The following is a 21,184-nucleotide window of genomic DNA, read 5'->3' as shown; positions in this document are numbered from 1 at the left end:
AGGTAAAGGAAAAAATTACCAAGTGAAATTGTATAGAACTTAATTTTTATTCTTTGTGGTAAAGTATACATAATGCAAATTTACAACTTTGCTTTTTAAGTGTACAAACCAGTAGCATTAAGTACACTTGAAATAGCTTTTGATGCACAGTTTTATTTTGATGAAATTCACTTTATTTTTCTTCTTGTTGCTTTTGTTGTTATATCTTAAAAATCATTGATAAATCCAAGGTCATATAAGTTGCCTTTATGTTTTCTTTTAAGAGTTTTGTCATTTTAGCCCTTAAATTTAAGTCTTTTATCAATTTTGAATTAATTTTTGTGTATGGCATAAGGAACGGGTCTAATTTCATTCATTTCATGTAGCTATCCATCTTTCCGTATCATTTGTTGAAGAGTCTCCTCTTTCCACATTAATGATCATGACCTCTTTGTTGAAAGTAATTAACTGTGTACATGAAGGCATATTTCTGAACTTCCAATTTTATTCCATTGGTCTATATGTCTTGTTATGCTAGTACCAGAATGTCTTGATTACTATAGCATTTTTAGTAGACCTAAAGTCTATTTCTATGTCTAAAGTCGTAAAAATGTATTCTGCTCAGCTCCCTTTCAGTTAGTATCACCATGAAATATCATTTTTCATCTTATTTTGGTGTTTTGTAATTACATACAGAATATATACATATGAAAATGGCATATATGTGGGTCATTTTTCCACTCTACCAATTTCTGCCTTTTGATTGAAGAGTTTAATCCATCTACATTTTAAATAATTACTGAGAGGACTTACTTCTGCCTTTTAGCTATTTATCTTCTGTAAGTCTGATGTTTTTGTTTCTCAATTCCTCCCTCCCTGCCTTCGTTTTGTATTTGATTATTATTTTTTTTGTAGTGAACAATTTTGGTCTCCTTATTCTTTCCTTTTCTGTTTATTTTATAGTTAACTTCTTTAATGTTAGTGTGTTACAGTGTGTTACAATCAACATCTTAAACTTGTAACAATCTAACTTGAACAGTACAAACTTAGTTTCAATAGAATGCAAGCTCTCAGCTCTTTTATTAACACGTCTTATACCTTCTCCCTTTATATTATTAGTGTCACAGATTATATCTTTATACATAGTGTGCCTGCTAATATAGGTTTATAATTATTATTTCATGCATTTATATTATTAAAAATAAGTTACAAACCAAAATGCAATAATACTAACTTTCATATTTACCTGTACAGTTCGTTTTGCCAATGTCCTTCATTTTCTCATATGGTTTCAGGCTGCTTTCCAGCGTCCTTTCCTTTTAGTCTGATGGACTGCCTACACACTTCTTGTAGGGCAAGTCTATTAGTAACAAGCACTTTCAGGTTTTGTTAATTCTGGAAACATCCTAATTTCTTCCTCATTCCTGAAGGATAATTTTGTAGATACAGAGTTATTTATTTATTTATTTTTATTTAAATTATTTATTTTACTTTACAACATTGTATTGGTTTTGCTATACATTGACTATTTATTGGTTGACAGCTTTTTTTCTTTCAGGATTTTAAATATGTCATCCCACTGCCTTCTGACCTCCATGTTTGCTGATGAAAACTTACTTATTAATTTAATTGAGGCTTCACATGAGGCTCAGTGGTAAAGAACCCACTTGACAATGCAGAAGATGTGGGTTCAATCCCTGGGTCTGGAAGATCTCCTGGAGAAGGGAATGGCAATCCACTCTAGTATTCCTACCTGGGAAATCCCATGGACAGAGGAGCCTGGCGGGCTACAGTCCATCGGGTCACAAAGAGTCAGACACGACTTAATGACTAAACCACCACCAATCTTACTGAGGATCCCTTGTGTAATATTCGTCACTTTTCCCTTGCTGCTTTCTTGATTTTCTTTTGTCTTTAACGTTCCACACTTGACTATACAGCACAGCTCTCCTTGAGTTTATCCTGTGTGAAGTTCATTGAGTTTCTTGGACGTATAATTTTTTATAAAAGTTGGGACCATTAATTCTGAACAACTATTTCACCTGCTTTCTATCTCTTCTTCTGGAACTCCCTTTATGCATATGTTAGTACATGAGATTATCTCACAGGTCGCTCAGGCTCTGTTCATTTTTCTTTATTCTTTTTTCTTTCTGATCCTCATACTGGACCAATACAATGGTCTTATCTTTATACTCACCGATTCTTTCTTTTTCCTGCTCAAATCTGCCATTGAACTCTGCTAGTGAATTATTCCAGTATAGCACTGTTCACCTCCAGAGCTTGTTTCGTTCCTTTAAAAACTTTTTTCTAATTGGCTTTACATATTTCTTCAACACTTTACACATACATTTTGGACAAAATTATTTACAGTAACCAAAAAATGAAAATGATCAAAATAACCATCAATGGACAAGTGAATAAAATTGCAGTGTATGTATAAAACAGAATATTATTCATCATACAAAGGAATAAAATGCTGCTACTGATATTCATTTGGGTGAACCTTTAAAACATTATGCCAAGTAAAAGAAACCAGACATGAAAGATCACATTCTATATGATTCCATTTATATGAAATATCCAGAATAGGCAAGTCCATGGAAACAGAAAGCAGGTTAGTGGTTACCATTGAGGGGTGGAGTTTGTAATGGGGAGTAACTACGTAATGAATACAAGATGTTCTTCTGGAGTAATGAAAAGTTTTGAAACTAGAAAGAGGGGATAATTGCACAACAATGTGAATTCAGTAAATGCAACTGAATGTACACTTTAAAATGGTCAATTGTATGTTATGTGGCTTTTACCTCAATTTTTTAAAAAATGTTAAAAATCCAAAACATACTGTTGAGCTTAAAGAGATGATCATAACCCAAAATGGCGGAATACATGGTCTTTTTAGGCAAGCATGGAACATTTACCAAAACTGACCATAGAACTGGACCATAAAGCAAGCCCACAGTGAGTTAAACTAGAAACCAGATTTTAAAAGACCAACAAATAAATGGAAAAAAAATAAAAATAAAAACTTATTAAAAGACAAAAAATAAATAAAAGACAAACAAAATAGACTTAAAATTAATCTATTCACTTTTAAATTAAAAACTATATAAAACGTCATAGTCTTTCATGGTTGATTCACAATCTTATATGCCTGATTCACACCAAACTTTTCACCATTTCCCAAATCCTCCATAACTTTTTTTTGTTCCATATCTTTACCTATTTACAAATCTTATTTCCCCTGTGTGTGTCCTACCCTAACTTTCTGCTTCATGAGTTTACCCTCATATTTAAGATAAGATCATCTTTTGTGAAGTCTTTGTTGGCATCTCCTGGGAGAATTTGACATTCTCATGCCTATATTTTCTCAACATTTTCTTCATTTCTTACCATAATATTTATGGCATATTACAATAATTTATGTGTTTGTCTCTTTTCTAAATAGCTCTTTGCCTTAGGGTTTTTCTTATTTACCTTTGTTCTCCACTGTAATTGACAATAAATAGACATTAAATTGATGCCTTCAAACTATGGTGCTGGAGAAGACTCGTGAGAGTCCCTTGGATAGCAAGGACATCAGACCAATCACTCTTAAGGGAAATCAACCTTGAACACTTGGAAGGACTAATGCTGAAGCTGAAACTCCAGTATTTTGTTCATCTGATGTGAACAGCACGCATTGGAAAAAGTCCCTGATGCTGGGAAAGACTGAGGGCAGAAGGAGAAGAGGGCATCAGAGGATGAGATGGCTGGATGGTATCATCAATACAATGGATATAAATTTGGAAAACTTTGGGAGATGATGAGGGACAGAGAGGCCTGGCATGCTACAGTCCCTGGGGTCACAAAGCATCTGATGCAACTGGCTGACTGAACAACAGCAATACGACTTTGAGTAAATTTTTGGTTGATCAAAACGGATGCATTGATAGTGTAACCTCTGAGACTGGTCCCCAAACTGAGTAATGTTATCTAATATTAATATCTACATATTTTCAAATGAAATTGGATTTTCTTGCAAGATGACAAATCCCATCAGTTAAGAATTATAAAATTATTATTAATAAACAGGAATAGGTAAAAAAAAAAAAAAGGAAATAAAGTAAACAGAGTTCTCTGACACGCAAAAGGAATGAAAAAGAAGAGGACTGGGGAAGGCCATCATTGAGCAGTATCTTAAATATTATGTAAGATAAGGAGTAATTATTCTGGACTATTTAATAGTTTAAACCTTGGATAAGAAAATACTGGAATAATTTCACCTAGCAGTTAACCTAATGGATCCATCTAAATCCAAGCCTTGGATCAACCTGGAAAATCATTTCAGTGTGCTTTGAGTAAAATCATGTTACAAAATCAACTCAGAGATACTGGCACCACGTATTTCCATGTAAAAGATGCCACTTATTACTAATCTAATTATCCCCAGAACCAAAGCAAAATTCCCTAATTTTATGTCAGAAAAGAATACTGTTCTGCTCACTATGGCATTTGTTATCAATTATGTTGCCTCTAGTGTCTTCTTTCACTAATCTATCCTATACACTACATTTCCACAAAAGGAAATTGTTTTGTCAATACTGTACCTCAAAATTTTTCAGCAGTTCCCCCAAAGCCTCTAAAATTAAGTTTAAAAATATCATTTTGTAAAGTTTCTTGATGTTTTCTATGACTTTCTTGCTTTGATCAAACCAAAGTGAAGGTATTTTATGACCCATAGTTTCTCCTCATGCTTTCTAATCTCTTACTCCTTGATTTTCTCCGTCTCTCTAAAACTGTTTTTTCTCTTTCCTTATATTTCATATTAAATATAAAGCTTTTAAAATTATCTTCCTAAGTATAAAGCTTTGTTTTGATTTTAGACAGACTCAGGTTTATGTTCTCCCTGTGCCACTTGAAAGTAAGTGAAGTCACAAATTCTCTAGAGTTTAGGTTACTTGTAAAGTAACTGTAGCCTGCCAGGCCGCTCAGTCCATGGGATTTTCCAAGCAAGAATATTGGAGCGAGTTGCCATTTCCTTTTCTGGGGGATTTTCCTGGCCCGGGAATTAAACCCATGTCTCCTGCATCTCCTGCATTTGCATGATTCTTTACCACTGAGCCACCTGGGAAGCTCCCAAATAGGAAAATACCAATTCCTAACTTCTGGTTGGTTGGTTGGTTCAGTTGCTCAGTCGTGTCTGACTCTTTGCAACCCCATGAATCGAAGCACACCTGGCCTCCCTGTCCATCACCAGCTCCCGGAGTTTACTCAAACTCATGTCCATCAAGTCAGTGATGCCATCCAGCCATCTCATCCTCTGTCGTCCCCTTCTCCTCCTGCCCCCAATCCCTCCCAGCATCAGGGTCTTTTCCAGTGAGTCAACTCTTCGCATGAGGTGGCCAAAGTACTGGAGTTTCAGCTTCAGCATCAGTCCTTCCAGTGAACACCCAGGCTTAACTGTACCCTTGGATAATGCTGTCTGCCTGAAACTATCACAGCATAGTTAATCAGCTATTCTCCAATATAAAATAAAAAGTTACAAAAGCAATAGTGCTTGCAATAACTCCAGAAAGCAAAATACTTATGTAAAATTGAACAAAATAGCTATAGGATCTGTTGGTAAGTAGAAGCCTACAAAACACAAATATAAAAAATAGGTAAAGGATGCTTCTTGCCATTTCCCAAGTGGCAATGCTTCTTTCATCAGAGAACACATGGAATTGGTAGTCTTATGTCTAAGATTGGCTTAGAATATTCTGTTTTCACAAGTAAGTTATAATTTATGTAACAGAAAAAAAAATACTTGCAATACATTATACATTATACAAGATTATGAGAAATTTTGCAGACTTGGGACCTGGAGATTGTTGTTGTTGTTTAGTCGCTCAGTCGTGTCTGAGTCTTGTGACCCCAAGGACTGTCAGTCACTAGGCTCCTCTGTCCATGGGATTTTCCAGGCATGAACACTGGAGTGGGTTGCCATTTCCTTCTCCAGGGGATCTTCCCAGCCTAGGGATCGAACCCACGTCTCCTGCATTGCAGGCAGATTCTTTACCGCTGAGCCACCAGGGAAGCCCAGCTCTGAGCTGCCTGCACAGACCAGTAGGTCCTAGTGGAGCTGGCCCTGCAGTGTTCTGGATCCTGGGTTGGGGAGATCTCTGCCCCCTCGGGGCGGGGGGTGTGGACAGTCTGGCCCTCAGCTCCTGGGTCCTGGCCACTCACCTCTGTCTGCAACTGCCCCAAACTAGAGGACAGAGCTCTGAGGCCACGCTGGGCATTGTGCCAGCGCTGGGCTTCGAGGGGCTGGGGGCCAGAGGGTATGCTGTGCGTTCTCTGAACTTTTTCTCTTTTTGTCTGTTGGCAGATTTATTGCTTTTAACCAGATTGGCCTCGTCCGTGTTCATCTTATCAGAGCTCCTCAAATTATGTGAAAAGTTCTGCTGCAGAGCCCAGAAAGCCCAGACCCCCCAGGAAGGTGTATAGTGGACCCTGACCCAAGTAAAGTACTTGGTACATAATAATAGATAGAATAATAGATGGTGCTTTTATTAGTAAAAGGTGGTGCTAGTGGTAAAGAATCTGCCTACCAATGCAGGAGACTTAAGAGACATGGGTTTGATCCCTGGGTCAGAAAGATCCCCTGGAGAACGGAATGGCAAACCACTCCAGTATTCTTGCCTGGGAAATTCCGTGGGCAGAGGAACCTGATGTGGCGCCTCAAAGAGTCGGACATGGCTGAGTGACTGAGCACACATTATTAACACTATTATTGCTCTCATTATTTTTGATATGATTATTTTCTCTTTTAAATTCCCACAGCATTTTGTATTTCTCTCTCTGTGTATATCTATATATACCCTTTTCTCAATTATTTGTATACATATGTTAGCCTCTCTGATCATTTTGTAATTTTCTTGATATTAGGGTTTGAGTCTCAATCTCTCTGTCCTCTAATCAGTCTCCACCACTTCTTGACACAGAATGATTCAATAATTATGTGTTGGAAAAAAGAATTATGTGTTGAGTTTGATAACATGTTTTAAATACCTAGTATATACTTAAGAAATAAGATAAACTATAACTTTCTTTGTAATCAACATCATAGTGAGTAACATGAATGGCTGTGAAAGCTCTTGGTTTTCCTGGTCCTTTCATATTGCAGGATAGTAATGCCCTAGTGATGCTGACATATTCTTTTGGTCTACTAGAGTGCACTCAAGTTGATAAAATTGTCCAAGATTAAAACACTAAAGGGTAAAAATTTATTTTACTGTTCTTTCTGATTCACTTCCACACTTCTTCATATCCAGTGGGTTTATGTTTAAGCCACCTCCTTTGATAGGTCCACAGCATATTTATATCATCACTTGTAATATTATAGATATTAGTATTAATATATTATAGATATAGACCATATGTATATATAATACACTATAGATATATGGTCTATAACATAGACAGATAATCCCATGGCAAGCCTGCTTCATGGCAGGTAGAACGGGAAAAAGTGGAAGCAGTAACAGATTTTATTTTCTTGGACTCCAAAGTCACTGTGGAAGGTGACTGCAGTCACGAAATTAAAAGATACTTGCTCCTTGAAACGAAGGCTATGACAAAGCTAGGTAGCTTACAGAAAAGCAGAGACATCACTTTGCTGACAAAGGTCTGTATAGTCAAAGCTATGGTTTTTCCAGTAGTCATGTATGGATGTGACAGTTGGACCATAGAGAAGGTTGAGCAACTAAGAATTGATGCTTTCGAATTGTGGTGCTGGATAAGACTCTTGAGAGTCCCTTGGACTGCAAGATCAAATCAGTCAGTCCTAAAGGAAATCAACCCTGAAAATTTATTGGAAGGACTGATGCTGAAGCTGCAATACTTTGGCCCCCTGATGTGAAGAACCAACTCCTTGGAAAAGACCCTGATGCTGGGAAGGATCCAGGGCAAGAGGAGAAGGGGTCAACAGAGGATGAGATGGTTGGATGGCATCACCAACTCAATGGTCATGAGTTTGAGCAAACTCTGATAGAGAGAGGACAGAGGAGCCTGGTGTGCTGCAGTTACGGAGTCACAAAGAGCTGGACACAACTTAGCGACCAAACAGCAAACATTACAGACTTACTCATTTATTTTCTACTTCTTGACCCTAGAATATACCTCTGTATTCCTAGCATTTAGAGGAGTATCTGGATTGTGATAGGCATTTAAAAAGTATGATTTTTTAAATTATGAATGAATGAATGAAAATTCTGCATGTATGCTTTTTTGCTATATAAGAAAACTGAAGAATCAGTAGAGTAATTCAAGAGAATGTAATTTTAATTACAAAAAAAGAAGAAGCAATCAAGGTGATCATTACAAAGTCATTTAGATAAATTTTCTAGGTAGTAATACCAACCAGTCCTTATTGGTTTTTAATTTAAATTTTTATTAAAAATTTAATGTAATTAATAAAGTCTGTTGCTCTTTTTTTTTCTGTTCATCAGATTTAGAAATTGAAATAGCATCATGACTTCTGAATTAGTGCCTGTTACCTGCTCAAAATATTTGAATTTAGTGCTGTGATATAAAGGTGAAAATGAAGATGGAAGGATATCTAACTAGAAACTGACACTTGTTTAGCCCTCATGAATTGAGTCACTTATGAGATCCTCTTCAGCACTAGACTACTGGGGAGTAGCTGCAGGATGAATACTTCTAGAGGAGTAAGGAAATAGAAACTTCCTTTAGAAGTACACTCTATTTAGTTGCAAAAACTGCGAAGTCGATAGCAAAGGACAAGTCTACTGACAGAGATAAAGAATTTGGAAGGCTGATGGAATCTATCATAACTCAGTATCCAGGGTGGATAAATATTGTTCATGAAAGAATGAGGGTTTCAAATGTACTTGATCAAAGAAGAATAGATTATGATGTTTTGCTGGTTATAAACTATGCATATCACACACTTTTGCGTTCCTCTAATAGATTTACTGAATAAGCCATATAATTTCTGCCTTGAAATTGAGCCCAGAGTAGAAAAAGGCTCTCCAACAGGGTCAAGCTGCCTTACCATTCCAGTTTTATGATCTAGCAGATACTAACGGTGCTCAAAATGCTGGCAATAAATAAAAACTTATAGGGAGCATCTGGAAGGCCCCAAAAGAAAAATCATAATGGTAAGATACTGGAGTAAAGTTATAATTTCCTTTGATTATAAATGCCCTCTTTTTTTAAAGCAGCTTCTGGCCTCTAGTGGGCTTTTTTAACGATTAATCATGAGACACTTAGCGACTTGAGCTCTTCATCAAGAATGAGATGATAGGGGCTTCCCTGGTGGCTCAGTGGTGAAGAGTCTGTCAGTGCAGAAGACACAGGTTTGATCCCTGATCCAGGAGGATTCCACATCTGCTGAGCAGCTGGGCCCATGTGCCACAACTGTTGAGCCTATGCTCTAGAACTCGAGAGCCACAACTATTGAGCTTATGTGTCGCACCTACTAACACACACACACCTATTGCCCTTGCTCCACAATAAGAAAAGTCACAGCAGTGAGATGTCCATGCCCTGCAGCTGGAGAGTGGCCCCCACTTGCCACAACTAGAGGAAGCACTGGGATTGAATTGAACAGTGAGTGTATATTTTAAAAAAAAGAATGAGATCAGAATGTCAAAGGGCAGATGTGGTGAGGTCTTTTGTTTAGGAGAGATTGGCAGTATATTTCTATTTATGGCACAAAGTTGCTTCACTTTTAAATTTATGCCAAATTATAAACTTTTCTGAGATTTAAATTCAGCATGACTGGTAAAGAACCCGCCTGCCAGTGCAGGAGACATAAGGGACGTGGGTTCAATCCCTGGATCAGGAAGTTCCCCTGGAGGAGGGCATGGCAATCCACTCCAGTATTCTTGCCTAGGAAATCTCATGGACAGAGAAGCCTGTTGGCTACAGTTCATGGGGTCAAAAAGAGTTGGACACAACTGAAGGGACTTAGCATGCATGCATGCATAGAGGTGAAGACAGATGCTGAGTACCAGGAGGAATGACTGGCTAGTGCTGGACCTGGGATTTTTCCCAATAGGATCCATTTCTCACCCTCTCCTCACAGAAAGGCTTGTTTTTGTTGTTCAGTTGCTCAGCTGTGTCCAACTCTTTGTGATCCCATGGACTGCAGCATGCCAAGCTTCCCTGCCCTTCACCAACTCCCAGAGCTTGCTCAAACTCATGTCCATTGAGTCAGTGGTACCATTCACCCGTCTCATCCTCTGTTGTCCCCTTCTCTTTCTGCCTTCAGTCTTTCCCAGCATCAAGGTCTTTTCCAATGAGTTGGCTTTTCACATCAGGTGGCCAAAGTATTGAAGCTTCAGCTCCAGCATCAGCCCTTCCAATGAATATTCAGGGTTGATCTTTAGGACTGACTGATTGTATCTCCTTGCTGTCCAAGGGACTCACAAGAGTCATCTCCAACTCCACAGTTCAAAAGCATCAATTCTTAAGCAGTCAGCTTTCTTTATGGTCCAGCTGTCACATCCATACATGACTACTGGAAAACCATAGCTTTGACTAGATGGACCTTCATCGGCAAAATGATATCTCTGCTTTTTAATATGCTGTCTAGGTTGGTAATAGCTTTTCTTCCAAGGAGCAAGTATCTTTTAATTTCATGGCTGCAGTCACCATCAGCAGTGATTTTGGAGCCCAAGAAAATAAAGTCTGTCACTGTTTCCATTGTTTCCCCACCTACTTGCCTTGAAGTGATAGGACTGGATGCCATGATCTTAGTTTTTTGAATGTTATTCCCTGGGAGTCCACATTAACTGGGTTCTAGTTCAGCCAGTGGGTGTCCTTGGCAGGATATTGGTAACTGGAAGGAAAGGAAAGGCAAAGATTTTCTCATTTCTCTCTGCCTACAGTGTTATTTCTGGCAGCAGCTGCCCTTAGCAAGTTCTGCTCTTTCTAGATATTCCCAGTGATGGAGCATTTGCTCGTAAAAGTGGTCCCTAAGCTGTGACAACACATTCTCCCTTTGACCTACTAGTAGATTCCTTCTGTTCCTGATCTGTGAATTGTCTTAGCTTTTCCCACTGGGCTTCTCAGCTCTTTCCTCACCTGTGTAATCACTTCACTATATGCTATTTCTTCTGTTGGTTTTCTTGGAGAGACTTCCCATGGATAAAATAGCCATTGACAAAGTATTCTGATACTCAGCAGTGATTTTCACAGTGTAACCAGGGAAGATACTTAGATTGAAGGTAGATGTATGAAAAACTGATCAGACGTTGCTTAAAACTTACCATTTCTTTTTCTAGAAATGAAACTTATTTCTACAATCTTAGGCAGGGTACAAGATGGAAAGGTGTAGTTATATGATTGTAACCACATGATTCAAGTAGAAAGTGAAAAAGAATATTACAGATACAAGGATTTATACCTGCAAAAGTTAAAGTCACTTAATTCAAAAACATTCATTCAATTCAAGCACTTCCATTTTCTTTTGTTTATAATGATAGTCAATTTGATTAAAAAGCATTACGTTCTTCATTTTTTGACATAACACAAGCCAAATAACTTTTTGAAATAATATTTGAAATGTTACTTTAGGCTGTATTGGGATTACACAGATAAATAATATACTATAAAACAGCAAGGCACATTATTGCTCTAATGAAGTACCCCATAAAGGAAACACATTTTCTTGATTTTAGATAAAGATTTATGAGTATAAAGTATGTGTATAATTTTATATTGTATTTCCTTCTAGATCAAGTAGAGAAGTAAAGACATAATATCTCTTTTGCCAAAAATCTTCCAGTAACTGGAAGAATATTTGTATTATCCCATGATTCTGCTAGTTTCAAGGTCAGCAGGTTTTTTGTCTCCACTTTATTTTCTTCTTAAATTTGACTGGATCTTTTTGCAGGTGGTGTGGTATACTATATGTGTAAAAATACCATATTTCTTTATTTTTTATGAGTCATGTAGAGTATTAAAACATACTTACCTTCCCACTGATTTAAAAAAATATCCAGAGGGCTGGAAGTGGGGAACAGTTGTCAGAGATGGAGCGAAGCAAAGATTGGGCCTGAAGAAGGAGGGGATGCTGATGAGGTCAGACTAATTGTTGCTTCAGCCCTAACATGTGAAGATGAGTAGAAAGTCTAAGGGAGATAACAGGAAACAAGGCATCCAGAAGAGAACATTTCCAGTTATCAATAGTATTAATTGTACTCTCACTTATGTACAATTAGTAATCATATTGGGCTTCGCAGGTGGCACTAGTGGTTAAAAAAAAAAAACCTGCCTGCCAATGCAGGAGATATAAGAGATGTGGGTTCAATTCCTGGGTCAGGAAGATCCTCTGGAGAGGGAAATGGCAACCCACTCAAATATTCTTGCTTGTAGAATCCCATGGATGGAGGAGCCTGGTGGACTATGGTCCATAGGGTAACAGAAAGCTGAAAATGACTGAAATATCTTAGCACAGCACAGCACAGTAATCATATTAAGAAAGAATTTAAATAAATTTTAAAAATAAGAATGATTTTATTTTTATTTTAAATAATTCTATTTATATGACTTTTAATATTGCATACTACTTCAGAATTTTACCTATTTATTATTTTTATTGATATATTTAAATTACCTCCTATTCTGAAGGTAGAATTCCCTGCAGTTTGCAAAATGTATGGGAAAAAATAAAAGAAAGTTTATAAAAATGTCAAAGAAACACTCCATTTCAAAATACATTGATTTAATGTGGTTTTTTTTTCCCCTTTTTCTTTTTTTGCACTGCATGACTTGTGGGATCTTATTTCCCTGACCAGGGATCAAATCTGGGCCCTGGCAGTGAAAATGCTGAGTCCTAATCACTGGACCACCAGGGAATTCCCCAAAATATCCTGATTCAGGAAATATATAGGAACTAAGTTCAAAGCCAGTCTTTAGGAAGTGGCCAAGATGGTGGAATAGGAACACTGTGAACTCACCACCTCCCATAGATACCAAAATAGCAACTATCTCCAGAGCAACTATCTGTGAGAATGACATTAAGACTAGCAGAAAAGATTTTCCACAACTAAAGTCATAACAAAATGGGTAGGAGATGTGAAAACCTAATACAGTCAGGACCCACACACCCATGTTGGACCACAAATAAGAGAAATGTTATAATCGTCCAAGCCCCACATGGGTTCCCCAGCGCAGGGAGCCTGCACTGGGAAGACAAACTCCCAGAACTTCTGAATTTGCAAACCAGTAGGACTTATGTTCAGGAGAGCTGGAGGGCTATAAGAAACCAAGACTTCGTTCTTAAAGGGCACATGCAAAATCTCACACAGTTCAATTCTCTGTGCAGGGCAGTAGTTTGAAAAAAGTCTGGGTCAGCCCTGACAAAGGAACAAGACATAAATTCAGTAAGAGAACTAAATGAAGTGGAGATAATAAGCAAGCCTAGAAAAGAATTCAAGGTCACAATCAGAAAGATGCTCATCAAACTGAGAAAAGAATGGATGAATATGGTGAAAATTTCAACAAAGAGAAAATATGAAGAACCAAACGGAGCTGAAGAATACAATATCTAAAATTAAAAATTACACTGGAATGAATTAACAGTAAATTAAATGATACAAAGGAATAAATAAATGATCTGGAATACAGAGTAGTGTAAATCACCCAAGCTAAACAGAAAAGAGAATTTTAAATAGTGTGGACAGTTCTGAAAAACTTTTGGGACAACACCTAGCATACTAACATTTGCATTAAGGGGATCCCAGAGGAGAAAAGAGAGAACAAACAAACCCAAAATATCTCAAGTAAAAAAGTCCAACTTAAATCAAAAAACCCTTAAAAGAACAAACAAAATCCAAGGTTAATAAAAGGAAAGATATAATAAAGATCAGAGTGGAAACAAATGAAATAGAGACTAAAAAACAATAAAGACATTAATAAAACTAAGAGTTGGCTCTTTGAAAAGATAAACAAAATGGATAAAACTGTAGCCAGTTTAAAAAAGAGATAGAAAGTGCCCAAATAAATAAAATCAGAAATGAAAGAAAAAACTAGAACCAACACCACAGAAATAGCAAGGATTATAAGAGATTGGTATGAACAACTATATACCAATAAAATTAACAACATGGCAAATGAAAAAAATTGTTATAAATGTACAGTTTCCCAAGAATGAATCAGGAAGGAATAGAAAATATGAACAGATCAATTACCAGTAATAAAATTGAACTAATAATTTCTTAAAATTCCAACAAAATCCAAAACCAAACAGATTGACAGGTAAATTCTACAAAAGATTTAATGAAGAACTAATACCTATCCTTCTCAAACTGTTCCAAAAACTGAAGGCACAGGAGCTTTCCAAAATTCACTCTACAAGGCCAACAGCACCCTGATAGCAAAACCAGAATAAGAAACCACATAAAACAGAAATGTATAGGCCAATATAGTTGATGACTGTAGATGCAAAAATCCTCAACAAAATATTAGCAAATCAAATTCAAAAATACATTAAAAGGATCATACACCATGATCAAGTAGGAATTATCTGGGGCATGAAAGAATGATTTGATATCTGCAAATCAATCAGTGTATTAATTGGATTAATAAACTAAAGGATAAAAATCAGATGATCAGCTCAATGGATGTGGAAAATCTTTTGACCAAATTCAACATCCATTTATTAAAATAATTCTCAACAAAGTGGGTATAGAGGGAACATACCTCAACATAATAAACACAACATATATATATATAGGCTTCTCTGGTGGCTCAGAAGGTAAAGCGTCTGCCTGCAATGTGGGAGACCTGGGTTCGAGCCCTTGGTTGGGAAGATCCCCTGGAGAAGGAAATGGCAACCCACTTCAGTACTCTTGCCTGAAAAATCCCATGGACGGAGGAGCCTGGTAGGCTACAGTCCATAGGGTCACAAAGAGTCAGACGTGACTGAATGACTTCTCTCTATATATATATAGAGAGAAAAACTTTCACTCTATATGTACATAGATTCACAAAAGTGAATCTGTACTGAATAGATTTCACAAAAGTGAAAGTTGCTCAGTTGTGCCTGACTCTTTGTGACCTCATGAACCTGCTGGGCTCCTCTGTCCATGGAACTCTCCAGGCAAGAATACTGGAATGGGTAGCCGTGCCCTTCTTCAGGGGATCTTCCCAACCCAGGGATCGAATCCAGGTCTCCTGCATTGCAGGTAGATTCTTCACCATCTGAGCCACCAGAGAAACCCAAGAATACTGGAGTGGGAGCCTGCCCTTTTTCCAGGGGATCTTCCCAACCCAGGGATCAAACCGAGGTCTGCTGCTGCAGACAGATTCGCTACCAGAATCTGGGAAACCCATATATATGGCAAACACACAGGAACATCATACTCAATGGTGAAGAGATGAAAGCTTTTCCTCTAAGATCAGGAAGGATGCCCACTCTCACCTACCAGGGAAACCCATATGTATGGCAAACACACAGGAACATCATACTCAATGGTGAAGAGATGAAAGCTTTTCCTCTAAGATCAGGAAGGATGCCCACTCTCACCTACCAGGGAAACCCATATGTATGGGAAACACACAAAAACGTCATACTCAATGGTGAAGAGATGAAAACTTTTCCTCTAAGATCAGGAAGGATGCCCCCTCTCACCACTTTTATTCAAGTTAGTATTGGAAGTTTTAACCATAGAAATCATACAAGAAAAAATTGTATATTAGAAATCTACAATCTGGAATGTAGATTAGAAAGTAAGAAACAAAAATGTCACTGTTTACAGAAAGCATGATACTAAGTATAGAAAACCCTCTAAATTCCACCCAAAAAACTATTAGAACTAATAAATGAATTCAGTAAAGTTGCAGGATACAAAATTAATATACAGATATCTGTTGCATTTCTATACACTAACAACAAATTATCAGAAAGAGCAATTAAGAAAGTCATCACATTAATACTGCCTCAAAATAATAAAATATCTAGGAATAAATCTAACCAAAGAAATAAAAGGCTTTTGCTCTGAAAACTATAAGCAACACAAATAAATGGAAAGATGTCCCATACTTGTTAACTGGAATAATCAATATTGTTAAAATGACAATACTATCCAAGGCAATCTACAAATTCAGTGCAATTCATATCCAAAGGCCAAAGCTATTTTTCAAAGAACTAGAAAAAATTATTCTAAAATTTGTATGAAACCACAAAAGACTCTAAATAGCCAAAGAAATCTTGAAAGAAGAATAAAGCTGGAGGTGTCAGTTCCCTGAATACCAACTCTAATACAAAGCTACAATAATCAAAATAGTATGATGCTAGCACAAAAATAGATACATGAGTAAGTGGAACAGAATAGAGAGACTAGAAATAAGCCTGTACTTATATTGTCAGTTAGTCTACAACAAAAGAGGCCAAAATATACAACGGGGAAAGTACAGCCTCTTCAAAAAGTGGGGAAAACTAGATAGCCACATGTAAAAGAAGCAAATTGGACTTCTTTCTCACACTATTTACAAAAATAAAATGGAGTGAAAACTTTAAAGAAAGACCTGAAATCATAGAACTCTTAGAAGAAAATGTAGGCATTACTTTCTTTTATGTTGGTCTTAGGAGTATATTTTTGGATCTGTGTCCTCAGGCAAGGGAAACAAAAGCAAAAATAAATAGAATGACATCAAACTAAAAAACTTGTGCAGAGCAAGAGAAGCTATCAACAAGGAGTAAAGGCAGCCTACTGAATGGGAGAAATATTTACAAACAATATATCTGGTAAGGGGTTACTATTCAAAAATGCAAAGAGTTAATACAATTAAACATCAGAAAAACAACCAACCAGATTTAAAAAACTGGCAAAGGACCTCATGAGACGTATTTTGAAAGAAGACATATACATTACCAAAAGGCACATGAAAAGGTGCTCAGCATTACTAATCATCAAAGAAATGCAAATTAAAACTACACTGAAGTACCACCTCACACCTCTCAGAATGACTGCCATTAAAATATGACAAAGAACAAATGCTGGTGAAGATGCAGAGAAAGGGAACCCTTGTGTGGTGTTGGTAAGATTATAAATTGGTGCAGCCAGTGTGGAAATCAGTAGTAATGTTCTTTAAAAATATTAAAAACTAGAACTTCCATCAGATCCATCAACTTTACTTTTGCATGTTTACCCAAAGAAAAGAAAAACACTAACTTGAAAAGATACATGCACATCAGTGTTCACTGTGGCACTATTTACAATAGCCAAAATACAGTAGCAGTATGTGTGCACTGTAAATGAATGGATAAAGAATATATCAGTTCAGTTCAGTTCAGTCACTCAGTCGTGTCTGGCTCTTTGCAACCCCATGGACTGCAGCATGCCAGGTCTCCCTGCCCATCACCAACTCCCGGAGTTGACTCAAACTCATGTCCGTTGAGTCGGTGATGCCATCCAACCATCTCATCCTCTGTCATCCCCTTCTCATCCCACCTTCAATCTTTCCCAGCATCAGGGTCTTTTCCAGTGAGTCAGTTCTTCACATCAGGTGGCCAAAGGATTGGAGCTTAATCTTCAACATCATTCCTTCCAATGAATATTCAGGACAGAGTTCCTTTAGGATGGACTGGTTGGATCTCCTTGCAATCCAGGGGGCTCTCGAGTCTTCTCCAACACCACAGTTCAAAAGCATCAATTCTTTGGTGCTCAACTTTCTTTATAGTCCAACTCTCACATCCATACATGACTACTGGGAAAACCATAGCCTTGACTAGATGGACCTTTGTTGGCAAAGTAATGTCTCTGCTTTTTAATGTGCTATCTAGGTTGGTCATAACTTTTCTTCCAAGGAGCAAGCGTCTTTTAATTTCATGGCTGCAGTCACCAGCTGCAGTGATTTTGGAACCCAAGAAAATAAAGTCAGCTACTGTTCCCATTGTTTCCCCATCTATTTGCCATGAAGTGATGGGACCGGATGCCATGATCTTAGTTTTCTGAATGTTGAGCTTTAAGCCAACTTTTTCACTCATCTCTTTTAGAATTTTCCACAGTTTCTTGTGAAAAGAATATATGGTATATGTAAAGAATGGAATACCACTCAGCCATAAAAAATAGATAAATTCTTGCCATTTGCAACAATGTGGATGGATCTAGAGAATGTGATGCTAAATTGAAATAGGTCAGACTGAGAAAGATGAACATATGATCTCATATATGGAGTATGTAGAATAAAACAGACTTATAGAGAACAAGTAGATAGTCACAAGAGGGGAAGGAGGTAGGGGTTTGGAAGACATAGGTGAAGAGAATTAAGAGGTACAAATCTCAAGTATTAACATAAATAAGCCATGGGCAAGTAACATACAACATAAAGAATAAGGTCAACATAACTGTTTGGGGCCAAATGGTTACTAGACTTATGGTGATCATTCTGCAAATTATGTAAATGTCAAATTACTATCTATGATACCTGAAATGAATGTAATGTTGTATATCAATTATGTTTGAATATATTTTTTAAACATTCTCTAGAACAAAAACAAGGAAAACAAGGAAAATTTCTTAGTATCAGTACAAAATTTTCTTGTCCCTATTAGAAAGACACTTCTAATAGAATAGAGACTGTGGCCATACATACAGCTTTGTGATGTTAACGTTTAGAGAATGCCAAGAAATAGTTTAAAAGTCTCTTGGGTTTCCTTTTCATAAATCTTTAGTCTCTGCCATACCTTAATGATATTGATTTTTCTAATTACAAATTAATACAGGGACTTCCAATTCAATATTGTTGATTAAATACTGTTTCTTTAAATTACCTTCCAAAAGTGTAAATAAATAAAAATCTTTAAAACTTCAAGGAGGAGACCCAGGGGAAGACAACAGTAGATGAGAGAGGTCAACAAAGTTTTGGGAAGTGAAAGTAGAAGAGAGCTAAGTGCTAAGAAGACCAGAGGAAGCTAAGACTTTTGTGCTTACAGGAGGGAAAGTGAGGGGAAGGAAACCAATGTTCCTTGTAGAATACTGGAAAGCACTAAGTGTTTTCAACAAAAAGCAAGAGCCCTAACAGTGTGTAACCAGAGAAATGGCTGAGAGTTTATATTAAAAACATTTGGGCATTTTGCTAAATCTTGACTACTTCTCTGTCATCAGCCTTCTCAAGCACTACCCTCCACCTAGACAGTCTGCCCAGCCTCACATCCTATTCTCCAAAGCCTTGGAACCAGAGTTTCAGAATTAGGCACATGAGTCTTAGAGAGGGGGAAGGGCTGATTTGTAAACTAAAGAGAAACTGATATGATGAACCACGCTTTAAGGTTCTCCAAACAAAATGTGAACTCTTGTTCTGATCAGTGTGGAGCAGGATTTCTTAGAAGAGTGCTAAGTTAGATTATGTGTCGGTTGCCACAAGAATTGGGAGAACATTACTGGCATTTAATGAGTAGGAGACTCAGATTCCAGACATCTCACATATAAAACTCCCTCACAGTGAAGAATTATCCCACATCTCTGAAGATTTTCTGATTGCTCGGTAGGCAACACATATGCAAAAAAAAAAAAAAAGTTTTAAACCATGTGAATCTATAGTCTTAAGTGCATTTTGCATATAAGTGATATCTTCTCTTATCTTTATATTTTACATATAGAGACAGGTATTTTGGCATGGCCTGAACATAGACTGAATTTTTCAGAGATGCCATTATAAATTGAAGCAAGCCAGCACATTGTTTGGTTTGTAGTTTAACCAAGAGTTCTTCACCATTTCCTAAAATCACATTGCAAAGAACAGTGCTGCTTATGGTACTTAAGATGTCAGTACTGTACATCAAGACAGCTGTATCAGTCTGTATTTATAGCTGTCACCTTTAGAGATTCTACAAGTATGTGCAAACAGCTGACTACCTCATTATGTGCACAGTGAAGTGTAGAGTACCTATGCCTGATGGTTTACACATTGAAATACATATTTTATTAGGGTGATTTTCTGCTGTTTCTTTTTTACATTATAGTTATGGCATGGCAGTGTTATTGGTAAAATCACATGTGTTGATAGGTTACATTCTGCTATTTTCATTTCAGGGTAGTAAAAGCAGATTTCTAAAGTATGTGGTTTAAAAAAAAAAAAGTCATTGCATTTAATAGGGTTGATATCCTCAGCCCTGGGAGGAAGTCACTAATTGAAGATTATTTCCCCCAAAACAGTATCTAATCAGGATTTCATTCTTAGATGTGGACTGTCAATCAACTGTTATCAGATGCTTGAAGAAAATCTCTAACATAGGGAGACTCCAACAAAACAAGATAGAACCGAAAAAGAAAACCTGTAAAAAAAAAAAAAAAAAACCATAAATAAAAAAGACAAAAAAAGCAAGGTAAGTTTTTGAAGAGAGAGTGTGTGTGTGTATATGTGTTTGTGTGTCTGTGTGCGCACAAACAGTCCTTAAACTGTGTGGTCTGGAGGCCCAGGGGATTCCCCCACAGCCTCTTTAGGAGATCTGCAAGGTCAAAATTATTTTCATAATAATAGTATAAGACTTTATTTTCCTTACTCACTTTCATACTCTCATAAGTGTATGCAGGAGTTTTTCAGAGTTTACACAATATGTAATATCACAACAAATTGAATAGAGAAGCAGCTATGAGGATCCAGCTGTCTTATATTAAGCCAGACATGAAAGAGATTCACAGAACCAAAGGATCTAACTTGCCGGATTAAGTGCCAAACACAATAAATGAAAAAAACCCTCACCCATATGCATCATCATACATTTTTATAACATTGAAGGTAGAAAGAAGATCCTAAACTTTTCAGGAAAAAAAATATGAAAGATGAAAAATAAAAACGGCAACATTGAACCTGGAAAAAAAGGGAGACACTCTATAACATTCTGAATGAAGATTACTTTCTATTGGAACCCTATAGTCAAACTGTCTGTTGAGTGTTTAGGTAAAATAGTGACATTTTAAGACAGGCAATATTACCAAAATTTTACCTCCTATACACATTTCTGAGGAAGATTCTAGAGGAACAGGTGAAGTGAAGTGAAGTCGCTCAGTCGTGTCCAACTCTTTGCAACCCCATGGACTGTAGCCTACCAGGCTCCTCTATCCGTGGGATTCTCCAGGCAAGAGTACTGGAGTGGGTTGCCATTTCAAAGAAACATAAGGACAGTGCATCCAGAGAATAAGGAAAGTGCCACAGGAGGGTAACACCAAATCTCCATGGTCCATAGCAAGCATGGAGCGCAACCCGGACG

The 21,184-nt window shown here is 37.1% G+C and overlaps 1 long non-coding RNA gene across 1 annotated transcript in view; it reads left to right on the top strand.

Moving 5' to 3' along the window:
- LOC122680624 overlaps positions 1–20,270 on the top strand; it is a 40,505-nt gene extending 20,235 nt beyond the window's left edge. Inside the window, exon 3 of the long non-coding RNA XR_006336736.1 lies at positions 20,155–20,270. This is a non-coding gene — a long non-coding RNA (uncharacterized LOC122680624). The remainder of the gene's footprint in view (positions 1–20,154) is intronic.
- Positions 20,271–21,184: the final 914 nt, after the last annotated feature.

Source organism: Cervus elaphus, chromosome 22 (genome assembly GCF_910594005.1).
Source record: "Cervus elaphus chromosome 22, mCerEla1.1, whole genome shotgun sequence".
Classification (NCBI taxonomy): Eukaryota; Metazoa; Chordata; class Mammalia; order Artiodactyla; family Cervidae; genus Cervus; species Cervus elaphus.
Note: the sequence above shows the minus strand (reverse complement) of the source record. Positions and strands in the feature narration are given on the sequence as shown.